Source organism: Sapajus apella, unplaced genomic scaffold (assembly GCF_009761245.1).
Source record: "Sapajus apella isolate SASKATOON/1434 unplaced genomic scaffold, GSC_monkey_1.0 scaffold20, whole genome shotgun sequence".
Taxonomy (NCBI): domain Eukaryota; kingdom Metazoa; phylum Chordata; class Mammalia; order Primates; family Cebidae; genus Sapajus; species Sapajus apella.
The window spans coordinates 5,793,966-5,807,513 of NW_022436960.1; positions in this window are offsets into that span (position 1 = coordinate 5,793,966).

Genomic DNA, 13,548 nt, shown 5'->3' on the forward strand with positions numbered 1-13,548 from the left:
GCTCTGATCTTGACATGAAGCCCACACTGTAACACTTAGAGCTCTCTTGGCCAGGAATTTTCATGGGAGACAGTGGGCACCATATCAGAGGAGAGGTTCAAGCAGAGGGTGGTCACCTGAAAGACAGCTATAGAAGAGAAATTCTCAATTGGCCTCTGAAAGTCTCTCCAAGTATAAATTTTTTAATTCTTGATAATATCAAGAATTAAACATTCACTATGTCCACAAAATTTTTTAATTTCTGGTGTGTATGTGTGTGGTGTGTTTGTGTGTATGTGTTTGTGTGTGTGTTTGTGTTTGTGTCTGTGTGTATATGCACATGTTGCTATGCATATAGGTGTGTGAACTATTTTTTCTTTTTGAGACAGCATCTCACTCTATTCCAGGCTGGAGAGCAGTGGTGCAATCTTGGCTCATTGCAACCTCTGCCTCCTGGATTCAAAAGATTCTCCTGCCTCAGCCTCCTGAGTAGCTGGGATTGCAAGCATATGCAACTGAGCCCAGCTAATTTTTGTGTTTTTAGTAGAGACGGGGTTTTACCATGTTGCTCAGGCTGGTCTTGAAGTCCTGACTTCATGATCTGCCCACCACAGCCTCCCAAAGTGCTGGGAGAAGAGGGATGAGCCACCATGCCAGGCCAGTGTGTGTGAGCTATTTCTAAGTGAATTGGCCATGCTGCATGGGTAAGTACTGGGTAAGGTAACACTAGCCACCATAGCAGATAAACTCCCAACTATCAATGTTCGGCCATATCTGAAGTTTATTGCTTGCTTAAGTTCCTTTTAAATGTGTGTTCCTGAAGGAAAATAACCATTCGTTTAAACTCAGCATCATTTTCTTCATTATGTTCAGAGACACACAGCAATGCCTAACTTCAAAGGAGGCCAGATAATGTGGTCTGCTGTGTTCTCAGGAAGGAAAGTCAGGTTTGGTGACCTGCAATCTCTGCCTCATTAGACCTCACATTTGCCGTATATGCCTATCAATGTCAATGTGTTCAAGCAAAGTTAACTCAATCCAGAGAGTAGAGAAATTGGGATAGCATTTATTAAACATCTATTATATACTTGACTCTGATCCTCATACATTTTCACACACTATTTTATTTAATACGTATAATCATGCTGCTAGATGGATATTGTTCTTCCAGTCTACAGATGGGAAAATTAGGATCAAAGAGAAGTAGCAATTTGGACAAGATCACATGGTTAAGTGCATATCAGGGGAAGGAGCTGAATTTCAAACAGGAGATGCCCATTCTGGTTTGTTGCACCATGGCCCTTTGGAAGCACTCGACTGGTCACTTTGGGCTAACGCTTGGAATGAGCTAGTCACATCTCAAAATCTGGGTATACCTGCATGGGGCTGTAAAGATGGGGGGACTGCAAAGAGAGGAGATCTAGGTATTGGGACAGGGGTAGTCTTCAATTTGGTTGTTCAGTGTGTATAATTTAGACACCAACTTTTTATCACAGAAAAGTGCACAAGCTTGGTCCCTTCTTCAGTTTGCAGACACGCTCCAACCTCTTGTAGCCACCCGAGCTTGATTAAGCCAGCCCACCTCCCTGAGCTTCAATTCCTCCAACTGAAAAACAGTTCGTCAATAAAACTCCTTTCTTTTCGAGAGTGAGCTAAGAGTATGTTCATAGAGAGCATGAGAGTGAATTGTTTTTAAGCCCTTAGGTGCTATATAATTATCGTCATCATGGAAAAGAGCCATTTGTTTTGCAGGAAAAAAAGAACAGGAAAATCAGATTCTGGTTGTTTATGGGGAAAATACAAAAATTTGGTTCTGAATGCAGAGGGAGAGAATAGACAGTCTATTTTTCCTCCTGCTGTTTCAATGATAGCTATTAATGTTTCTAAGTCTTACAGATTGGTCTTAAAAACTCACTTTTTTGAGGTCTCGTTGCAGTTGAAAAGCCCATGGGAACAATTTCTAGTAATCTAAGTTAATAAACTGTAAATTTACTTTATTTTCAAAGATTAAGAAAAAACCTACAAAATACTCCCCATGACCTTTGACAAAATAATTGTACCAGTTATAAAACAGCTAAATGCTGATTAGCAGGTAAATCCAGAAATTAGTGTACAAAATAAAAGGGTACCAAAGAACTTATTTTGTAACTACTTCTTTCCTTTTATGTAATTTTCTTTCTCAAAATTATAATTTCTTTCTAAACCATAAAATGTTTGGCCAATGTCTGATGATGCTTATCCATAGAGAGAAAACTTAAATTAAAAGAAAAGGCAAGAATTGATACTTCATGCTTATTTGTCAGAGAGAATGTTCTGAAGTGTGCAAAGGAGAAATAAAAACCACAGAGCTTTTCTCCCAATGGTCTGCCTTCAGAATGAAGAAGAAGTCAACATTTGGAAACTGTTTACCATGGACCAGGAGGTAATATAACACATCATTTACCTCTCCCAAGTAGCCTGGAGCATAGATTCCATTTCCTCACTATAACAATGAGAAAAGCAAGGCTCCAGGAGGATAGACACTCATGCTGCTTGTATTAGTCGATTTTCACACTGCTATAAAGAAATACTCAAGATTGGATATTTTATAAAGAAAGGAAGTTTAATTGACTCACAGTTCCACATGGCCAGGGAGGCCTCAGAAAACTTACAATCATGGCTGAAGATAAAGGAGGAGAAAGTACCTTCTTCACAAAGCAGTAGGAAAAACAGAGTGAAGAAGAAACTGTCAACACTTATAAAACCATCAGATCTTATGAGAGCTCACTCACTATCATGAGAAAAGCATGGAGAAAACTGCCCCCATGATCCAATCACCCCCCACCCTCCCTTGACATGTGGGGATTACAATTTAAGATGAGATTTGGGTGGGGACGCAGAGCCAAACCATAGCACGTCACAGCATTGGGAAGTGCACATGCCAGAATTCCAATACTGGCTTCCAGGACTTTGAAAAGGAGAGATTGCTGAGTACCTGACATCATGAACCTCACTGAAATTGGACTCTCCTTCTTCCTATGGGATATATGGGTCAGAATTCTCCAGAGAAACTGAACAACAAGGTTGTGTGTACATTTAGAGAGATTTGTTTGAAGGAATTGACTGGTGTGATTGTGAGGGCTTGATAAATTCAAAGTTTGCAGGGTGGGCTGTTAGGCTGGGGACCCAGAGATGAGCAGATGTGTCGTTGAAGACTAAAGGCTGATTTCTGGTATTAAATGCAATTCCCTCTTACTCAGAACAGGTCATTGTTTGTTCTATTCAGGCCTTCAAGTGATTGGATGAGGCCAATCTACACTAGAGAAGGCAATCAGCTTAATCAAAGTCCACCAATTTAAATGTTAATCTCCTCCAAAAACACCCTCACAGAAACATCAGAATAATGTCTGACCAAATATCTGGGTACCCTGACCCAGACAAGTTGACACATAAGATTAACCATCACATGGGGATTATTCATTATGGGATCAAAGTGACAAAGAGAAAATCCCCAGAGTCCAGAAACACTTACCCTTGAATGAAAACTAATTGAAATCTCATGTTCTCTTGTCAAACCATTGAGGTCGAGGTCCATTGTTCCCAGGAAATAACAAAGACCCAGGTGACAAGGAACACTGAGAAAATTGTGGAACAAAAAAAATGTAAAGACAGATGAACCCCAGATTTCTTAGTCTCAATGTAATCACTTTTTTTATTTGGACAACGGTTACCCTGAACTCTACAATGAATGACCACTCGTCAATAATATGTTCTTCTTCCCTTATGAATTGCATTTCCTTTGAACAAGTAAATCCACAACTTAGAGGCCATACAATCTATTGACTTGCTGCAAAGTGGAATCTTTACATTGTTGCTGTCTTCTCATCACAGGACTAGCAAACACTTCCTGCTCTCTGATTGTGGGCCACATGCTGGGGGGCTTCTACCTGTGCTACTCCAGTTACCTGCACAACCATTCCTATCAACCTCACAGTTGTTATCTTCCCAATTTGATATTGTCATTGGTGATTTGCAGTTGGGGAAACTGAGACTCAAAGAGATGAGATGCATTTCCTAGGGACTCACAGGTTGTAGATGCCAGCTCCGGGTTTTGAATTTGTCTCTGTGCTGACACCTATGCTCATGACCACTGCCTCTTTCATACTCTTATTATTTTATATTAATTTGACACAGTCTCACTCTGTCACCCAGGCTGGAATGCAGCAGATGATCATAGCTCGCTGCAACCTCAAATTCCTGGGATCAAGGATCCTCCTTCCTCAGCCTTTCAAGTAGCAGGGACTATAGGTGTGTGGCACCACGCTTGACTCATAATTTTTTTAGAATGCATGTTTCCTTTGGTCTCTATAATTTTATTTTCCTTTGTTTATTTATAAGGTATACTGCTTTGGGGTTTAAAACAATTCACTTTAAAAATAAAGTGCCCATATTTAGGGTACTGAATATCCTGTGTCTTGATCTAGGTGGTGGTCATATAAGTGTGTATGTATATATAAATTCATCAACCTGTGCGCTAAAGGTTAATGAGCTTCATGGAGGTATATCCTACATAAATACAAAAATGGGAATTTAAAAATAAGCAATCAAAGACAAAACAAAGCAAAAGAACTAAACAATGAAATCATAATTACAGGATTGTAGAACATCTGCACAAAAAGAGACCCACGGAAACTTGTTTTTTTTGTTCTGACACTTTTGTCACATGGCACTGTCATGGCTTGTCTGTGAGAGAGTGCTCTGGTCACCTCACCAGACCATGAGCTCACCAAGGGCAGACCTGGCACATTTTGTCCCTCGACACAGGCTTGTAGGATGATTTTTCTGCTGTGATATATTTGATTTGCACAAGCTATCTTGTACGAGTCAAAAAAACCTAATCGTATTTACGAACGGGCCCTTGGCAAAGACATTTATTGCACACCTTAAATTTGCGAGGTTATCTCTTCTCATCTTACTGAGCTCTCACCTTAATCTTCCTGATCATCTCCTTCTTACTCCGTTAAGTGCCCACTCACCTAAAACACACTGGGTAATGATGTTTATTACCCAACAATGAAAATATTGTTATTTATGGTTATAATCAGGATGTCATCAAATATGAATGCTAACATTCGGTGAGGGCCTTTCAACTGATTGTTTATGTAAATGAAAGCATTTGCTCATCATCACATCCATTTTGGGAAGAAACAATCAGCCAGGCGGGTTGTTTCTCCCTATAATATCTTTTTAATATTCAGTTCACTGAAAACCAATCTGCAACAAAAGAAAAAAATTTACAAATTTAAGGTTAAACGTAAACCTATAGCAAATGCCAGTGTGCCCTGGAATGATACAGGCAAAAGCTCAATTGCAATTCTTCCTCACTGTGAAACTCAGAATGGGCCTCCAATCCAGATGTGGTTTGCAATAGAGAGGTGGCCTTTCCATCCCAGTTTCTCCCACTCAGCACCAAGTGGACAAGGCCATTACACAGTGGATGTAATCCCCCCAGCCCTGAAGTTGGGCCATCGGTATGATCTCAAGGATGTCACATTTGTATGATCTCATGGATGTCATATTCATAAGCAAGTCTTAGTTAACTTATCTGTTGTATTAGCCTGTTCTCACACTGCTAATAAAGATATATCTGAGACTGGTTTATGAAAACAAAAGGTTTAATGGACTCAGAGTTCCACATGGTGGGGGAATGGAAAGCAAGGAGGAGCAAGTCACATTTTACATGGATGGCAGCAAGCAATGAGAAAGAAGGTGTGCAGGGGAACTCTCCTTTATGAAACCATCAGACCTTGTCAGATTTATTCACTATGACAAGAACAGCATGGGAAAAACTCGTCCCCATAATTCAATCACCTCCCACTTATCCCCCTCCATGAAATGTGGGAATTCTGGGAGCTACAATTCAAGATGAGATTTGGGTGGGGACATAGCCAAACCACGTCATCTGTAAATGGAAGCTTAGCTGGTCTGTAAGTGAGAACTATAAACACGCATCCATAACAACCATCTCAGTGGATAGGGACATAGCCAAACCATATCATCTGTGAATGGAAGCTTAGATGGACTGTAAGTGAGAACTCTAAACCTGCGTCCATAACAACTGTCTCAGTGGATAGAACCCATTGCACCGTTAGGAGGGAAAACGTTCTGGCAACGACATTTATGGTAACTAATACTGAGGATCTAAGTTGTAATAAAAAATAAAAGGAGCCCATTGTACTGTTCTCTAAAGGGGATACACATTTCTTTTGTGAAGAACCAGACAGTAAATGGTATCGACTCTGTGGACCACTTAGTCTCTGCATACCAAGTGAGTCTGTGCGGCAATAAAACTTTATTTGAAAGACATATTTGATCTGTGAACAATTTGATCTGAGTCAATTTGTTGACCACTGGTCTAAAGCATCCTTACTTGAAGTATTATTCACAGATCATTAGTATTGCCAAGATAGTCTCTGCCAAAAAAAAGTCTCTAGACCAATAAGTTGGGAAATACTTCATACCTTGTCCTCCAGGGTTTTCACATAGTGCCCATGATCCTTCTAAATCTGCTGCAAACAAACTGTTGAAAGCAGAATTTTTTTCCAAACTTCTTTAACCTTCATTTTCACTCAGCCTCTGTGCCTTCCCAAAGGACTCTTGCTTTGGGGAATGCAGCTCTGAGCATGTTTTTGTCATCGGGCCCTGAGATGCTAAAAAAAGAAAGACTCTTTAACCACTTTGCTAACCTTCTGTGATCCATTTTATGGGAGGTAGGATTGAGGTCTGGGGAGGCTAATAGGTCCTGCAGGTAAGGCAGTAAACCCCTGATTAGTTGGTTGAGTTACTTTGTCCTAATGTTCTGAAGATGGCCAAGCAACAACCTTGTGGCACAATGGAGAGACCACTTTGAGAAGAATAAAAAGACTCGAATCATCTCTTCATGTTACCCTCAGTTTGCTTTGTGGTTCTGGGAAGCGGCTTCACCCTTCTGAGTTTCACCTGCAAAATCATTTTCTCCATCTGAGAAAGAAAGACATTTATTTAGAAAATTTCTGAAAGTTTTGCAGTGTCGTTATTGTTTCAAGCATTCTTTTTTTTTTTCTTTTTTGTCTTCAAGGGGAGATCGAATGTGGAGATAAAGTCCCAAGATGAGGAAACTCCAGGCTAGCATGCAGCGACATGATCTAGGCTCACTGCAACCTCCACCTCTCAAATTCAAGCGATTCTGCTGCCCCAGCCTCTGGAGTAGCTGGGAGGACTACAGGTGCCTGCCACCATGCCCAGCTAATTTTTGTACTTTTAGTAGAGACGGGGTTTAACCATGTTGGCCAGACCTCAAGTGATCCACTCACGTCGGCCTCACAAACTGCTGGGATTGCAGGCATGAGCCACAGTACCCAGCCAAATTAGCACTTCTTTAACCATGCACTTGACTTTCTGACTTTCAATTTTGTGTAAACAAAGCTAGCCAGATTTTGGCTTCCCAAGTCAGAATCATGAGGGTCAAAGCCCCACGGGAAAGACAAATACAGCAGCAGCACACACTCACAAGGACCCATGGTGGATTTGCAGTCAGAAGCACACGTCCTAAGCTGCACCCAGGTTCCTCATTCATTCCTCAGAGGAACTTGCACGAATTACCCACTTTTTTTCTTCTGGCCTCAGTCCCCCTATGTATCACTAGAGAGTGGTACTTTATAAACTGTTGTAATAAGCAAATAATAGTTTTATTAATATCATAACTGCTGCCATCACTGTGGCTACTCTACACCAAGTATAAGAGGCAAGAGAAAATTGTGTGGTGAATATTAAACACTTCATAGAGCTGGGAGGACCATTGAGAAATCAGCGATCCACTTCCTAGCACTGCCTCTTATTATACAGCTTCCTCCCCTGCAAAATGGGAAGGCCTTAAAGCCCCTTTAACTCAGAGACATTTAGAGAGTGATTTGTAATGTCTCAAACACTGTTACGTTAAATGTGTTTGACATATCATTCTATTTATGCTACTAATATGATGATGGTACTAATAAGGCATGCCTCACATAGGAGCAGGGAGACAACCTCGATTTCTGTAGGAAAAAAATATATATATATGTTACAAATGGCAGGGCAATCTCTCCCACTGAGGGACAGGAAAAAATTGGCCTTGAATCCAAAAGTTTGTACGGATGTTTAAAAAAAAAATACATGACTTGGCTTTCTTGAAAATTTATCCAACTGAATTTCCTTTCAAATGAGAGCTGAATGATTCCTTCTTTTTAGCTAGACCTAGGCTTCGTAAATACCATCTCTGCACAGTATATTACGCACATCATTTATTCAGCAGATATCATAATATATTCAGGGCTGCTCTTAGGAAGAGAAATTTCAATATTAGATAAAAATAGTGAGATGGTGACGGTAACAGTGTTTGTCTGGTACACAGGGTAAATAGGATTGTTAGCGATTGCTACAGGATTCAGGAAAAGATAGGGAAACAAAGCCAGCTCGTGCCAGATTCTGAGCTGAGCAGTTGCCGAGGCTCAAGGAAGCTTGATTACCTCCTGCCACCGTGTACTTCTAAGCAGTCCCAGAGATGAGTTCCTCCTTTCTTATATTTTCTTGTAAGAATGGCTGAATGTTATCCTAATTAGAAATCTGCTCAGATTTGGAAACAGGCTGACGTTGTCTTCTCTCCATCACCCTCCATCCTCCCACCTCTCTCTATGTCTTTCTCTCTCTCTCTCTCTCTCTCTCTCACACACACACACACACACGTGCACACACACAGGCACTCATGATAATGTCCAATGTCCACAAAGAGTCAGAGTCTTGTCAGGGCCCATGTCACCAAACTGGCTTGACACAGGCTCTGGGCCTCTCTGAACGAGAGTTCTTGGAGCTGCATGGGCATCGGCTGGCCTGAAGAATCTCTTCACGCCTCCCTGGCCATGTCCTCTGCATCCAAGTGCTGGTCTGTATGGAACACTGACAACGCCCGGGACTGGTTCTGTGTTTTATACGTATCAGCTCATTCAATCCTCACACCCAGGGAGATAGGTAGCATTAGTCTCTTCATTTGATGAGGGATCTCCCCACTCAACAGAGGAGGAAACAGGTGGGGCATCAAGAATTTAAGGAATTCACCAAAGGTCATGTCCAGGAGATGGCCGAGCCAGAATTCCAACCGAAGCCACGTGGTTTCAAAAGCACAGAGCAGAAATCCCAGCACAGAACCCAGCGTCAAAGGCACAGGGCTGCCGTGACTGCTCCTGCAGTAGACGCTCCAGAGCAGTGGCTCCTATATGTCCACTCGTGTGTGTGAACACCCGTGAATGTCCAGACACTCTGCTTGGCTCACATAGAACTGAGACTGGCAGAAGTGTGCTATTGTGTCATCCGAACCAACCCAGTTGGAAAGACTGGCCCAGGGGAGAAAGAACTGCCATTTAGAAGAAGAAGTCAGTGCGGCAGAGGAGGCCCTGCAGATCCCAGACAGGGAGGGAGGAAGCCTAGGGTGAAAGGAGTTGGGGCGCTCCCAGCGAAAGACACATTCGCAATGTGAAAGGTGGGTCAGGAATGGAAATGGGCAAGGTAAGCCAGGTGGATACATAAGGCAGAAAAGTGGAAAACGAGAGGTGGGCAGGCTCTCACAACAATGGGGCGGGGCTCAGGGCTACCTTGTGTGAGGGAAGGGAGACTAGCAGGCTGCGATAGCTAACTTGAACTATTTTTTTGAATTGTTCTGTTTTTAACAAAGCTGAAGGCCAGTGAAGTGTTTGCGGGGGCTTTGGAAAGTCTGGTTGAGTTTCTGCACAAGGGCTCTTGGGCAACCTTGTAGATGCCTGGCAAGGTTGTGGCAGAGCCTGTATTCTCACACTTCCCAAATCCTCCCAAAAGCCTTTACAATGCTAGACCATGCATTTCTTTATTATCTTCTGCACAGGGACCACCTGGGTCCATATCTAACAACATAGATTTGAAGTTACTACAATTAACCTACCTTCTGTTTAGTCTTCTCATTTTTTTTTTCTGAGGCTATGAATAAGGTGCCTACATAGACACACTATGCATTTCATGGTGCTATTTCTTTCGTTTTTGCTTTTACACCTGAGGCCCAGGGGGCCCACTACAAGGAGGAGCCCAGGCATGAGCACGAACCCTTCGGGCTCTGTGGGACTAGCACTTGCTCTAGCAGTCATTGTTTTTGCCTCATTAAGAACTTTCTTGTTTCTTCGCCCACCAATAATAGTTGTTTGTTGTTATTTTTCAAGCATTCTGACAGTTTCAAAACCAGGAAGCATGACTCAATCCTAGCGGGGGCTCAGTTGAATTCTCTGAATGAACAGAATGAAATTACATATGTAGGAACATTTTTAAATCTTTCTTTGCCTATTCTGTTCACCGACCTGAAGAACCAAGCTCCAAGTTGAAGTACAGCAGGTGATGTGTGTCTTTCTCTCACTTTCACCTCTTGGCACGTCAACTCCTCTAGCGAGGGCCTCCATGTGCACGGTCCCACTTAGCCCCCATTATTTCTGTGGGGTCAGCTTCCTTATTTCCTTTGACAGTTAGGAAGCTAGAGTTTAGAGTCATTACATAGTGCTGAGAAACATAGAAAGTGGTTTGAAAAAATTAAAAAAAAAATGCATCTGTTCTAAAGTTTGTGTTTTTTTCCACTACACTCAGTTTGTTTCTCCTGAATGAAAAAAAAGAAAGAACAGATGCAGGAAGCTTCAAGTTCAGTCTCATTATCTGTAAAATGGGATAGTGAAGATCACTCAAAAGCTGATTAGAAGCACTGAGTTATTCCTGGCTTATAAATTGTAGTAGATAAGGTAGGTAAATTCATCCCTAGTTGAATTTTGTGTTAGGCTAGTCTCCTACTACTATAAAGAAATACCTGAGACTGGGTAATTTATAAAGAAGAGGTTTGATTGGCTCATGGTTCCCCAGGCTGTACAGGAGGCATGGCTGGGGATGCCTCAGGAAACTTACAATCATGATGGAAGGTGAAGGAGAATCAGGCACATTTTACATGGCTGAAGCAGGAGAAAGAGAGAAAAGGGGGAGGTGCTACACACTTTTAAGCAACCAGATCTCCTGAGAACTCACTATCACAACAACAGCAAGGGGAAGTTCACCCCCATGATGCAAGCACCTCCTACCAGGCCCCACCTCCAACCCTGGGGATTACAATTCAACATGAGATTTGGTGGGAGCACAAATCCAAACCATATCGAATTTCAAGCTGGATCTGTTAAAGGAAGAAGTGAAGGAATCCTGTAATGTGTTGCTGGGTGGATAAGGGACGTGGAAGTGTGAGAATTCAAATGGCTTATTCAGTTTCACATGGCTCATTACCTGGTCCTTTGATTCTAAATTCAGCATGTGGGGTTCAGTCAATGGATTGCTTGGAAAGAACAATTGAACTAGATCTTCTGATTTCTCTTCTTCCTTCTCATCTCCTGATTTAATTTCTTCCTCTTTCCCTTTCCATTTCTATGAATATAGAATGGAGAACACAAGCAAGCAAATATCAGGAGACATGGGTTTGGATTTTCCTTCTCTTTTTTGCTCTGAGTCTGAGAAAGTCTCTTGAACTCTCTGAGATTCATTTCTTCCTACATAAAAGGAAGGAATTGGTCTAAACTATTTTAAGATTTTAAATCTCAATGTCTCCCTTCCTCTCCCTTGCCACATTCACCTCCTCCTCTTGTGAGCTAGTCTCAGGAAACTCGAAGATTACAAGCAGAAAACTAGCCTGATACATATAGCATATGCAAATGCTCTGCCAGAGAGACCACCAAAGCTTGGATTCCTCCTTCTGACTCTCCAGAGAGATTTAGAGCCAAGACTTTCAGCCAGGGCAGAAGGATTCTAGGTGTTCAAGCATCTCAAGTACATAAAACTTAACTAGCATTCTGCCCCAGATCCTGCTCCAAGCCAGTTCGGCCTCATCAAAACACCCCTAGGGTGAGCTGTGATTTCTGGGAGCTCTTCATCCCTCAAGACTACAGAAAGTACTTCCTCATTGCCTCTCTGGAGTGCCATGACCATTGCTCCTCCTTACCAAGAACCAGCAAAGCCTGAGAACAAGATTTGCAAATAAGGGAGGGGGAAAGGAGGCCAAGGGAAAGTGGAAAGAGAGTTAAGAAATAAAGATGGAAGATGCAGGAGGGCTGGTACTGAGGACCCAGGAGCAAGAAGGAAGAAAGAGAAGGGAGGCGGGGAACCCAGCAGAGAGACAGGCAGAGAAGCCTGAGGCAGGAGCAAAAGGGAAAAGACCGCGGTGCTGCAGTTTGAGGCACTACACCTTGTTGTTTGAATTCCAAAATTTTCCATTTCTACTAAATGTAACTGGAACGTACTGTACATTTACCAGACAAGCCACTATGCTTTGCAGTATCCTTGAGAGAAGGAGGTGGACAGAGAGTCTGCTACATTTTGCCATCATGAGGACATGGACAAGATAATCTTCCTGAAGCTACTTGAGAGTGAAGTCCAGCCCTTGGTGCCTGGATTCTACAGTCCAGAACCACCAGCTGGCCTGACTGCCAGCCTCCAAATTCAGCCCTGTTCTCACCCAGCTCCAGCACGTAGCCAGACTCAAAGGGATGAAAATCAGTTAGAACATGTGAGAGAAGATGGTTCTCAGTCTGAACCAGACACACCAATCAACTTGGAGGCCACGTCCCAAATACACCCCCAATATTTCTTTTGTATATTACAGGCCAGCGAAATTAACGTCTGCTTGAAAGTCACACATAAGAGGCTGATGTGACTGCAACTGTAGCAATGAATGCACTTAGCCATTCTGTTATTCATCATTTGACCACAAATATATGGCTAGCAGGAGGGGACAAGTGCTGGGGGCTAGACACAGTTAAATCAGAAAACGTCGACCCTTCAGAAGCTTACCACGTGGTGAAAGCCTTAATGTATGTGTTCACATATCTTTTTTTATTTTTTTTTTCTGAGACAGGGTTTCACTCCCTCACTCTCTCGTCCACAAACTGGACTGCAGTGGCACAATCTCGGCTTGCCACAACCTCTGCCTTCCAGGCTTAAGAGAATCTCTTGCCTCAGCCTCCTGAGTAGCTGAGGTTACAGGAATGCACTACCATGCCTGGCTAATGTTTATAAATATTTTAGTAGAGATGGGGTTTCACCATGTTGGCCAGGCTGGTCTCGAACTCCTGACCTTAAATGATCCACCCGCCTCTGCCTCCCAAAGTGCTGGGATTACAGGCATGAGCCATAGCCACCACTCCCAGCCGGTTCAAATATCTCTTTAAAAAGATTTTTTTTAAGGAATGAGAAAGGAGAGTCTGCATGGTCTGGCTAATGAAGCATAAGCTTCAGTGCTAGCCAGGCATCTTTAGCAAATTAGCTTTGAGGTCAAACCAACCTTTTGGATTCTCAGTTTTATCGTCTATAAAATGGAGCAAGCAAGAGTGGTGACACCCAGATGCTGTGTAGAGTCCAGGCAACCCTACGGTATACTTGATATGCCTGGCATATCATCAGGGGCCCCACACATGCAGTCCAAACAGGGAATATTTATTTTCCAGTTTTAAGTCGATCCTATTCCCTCATCTGCATTTT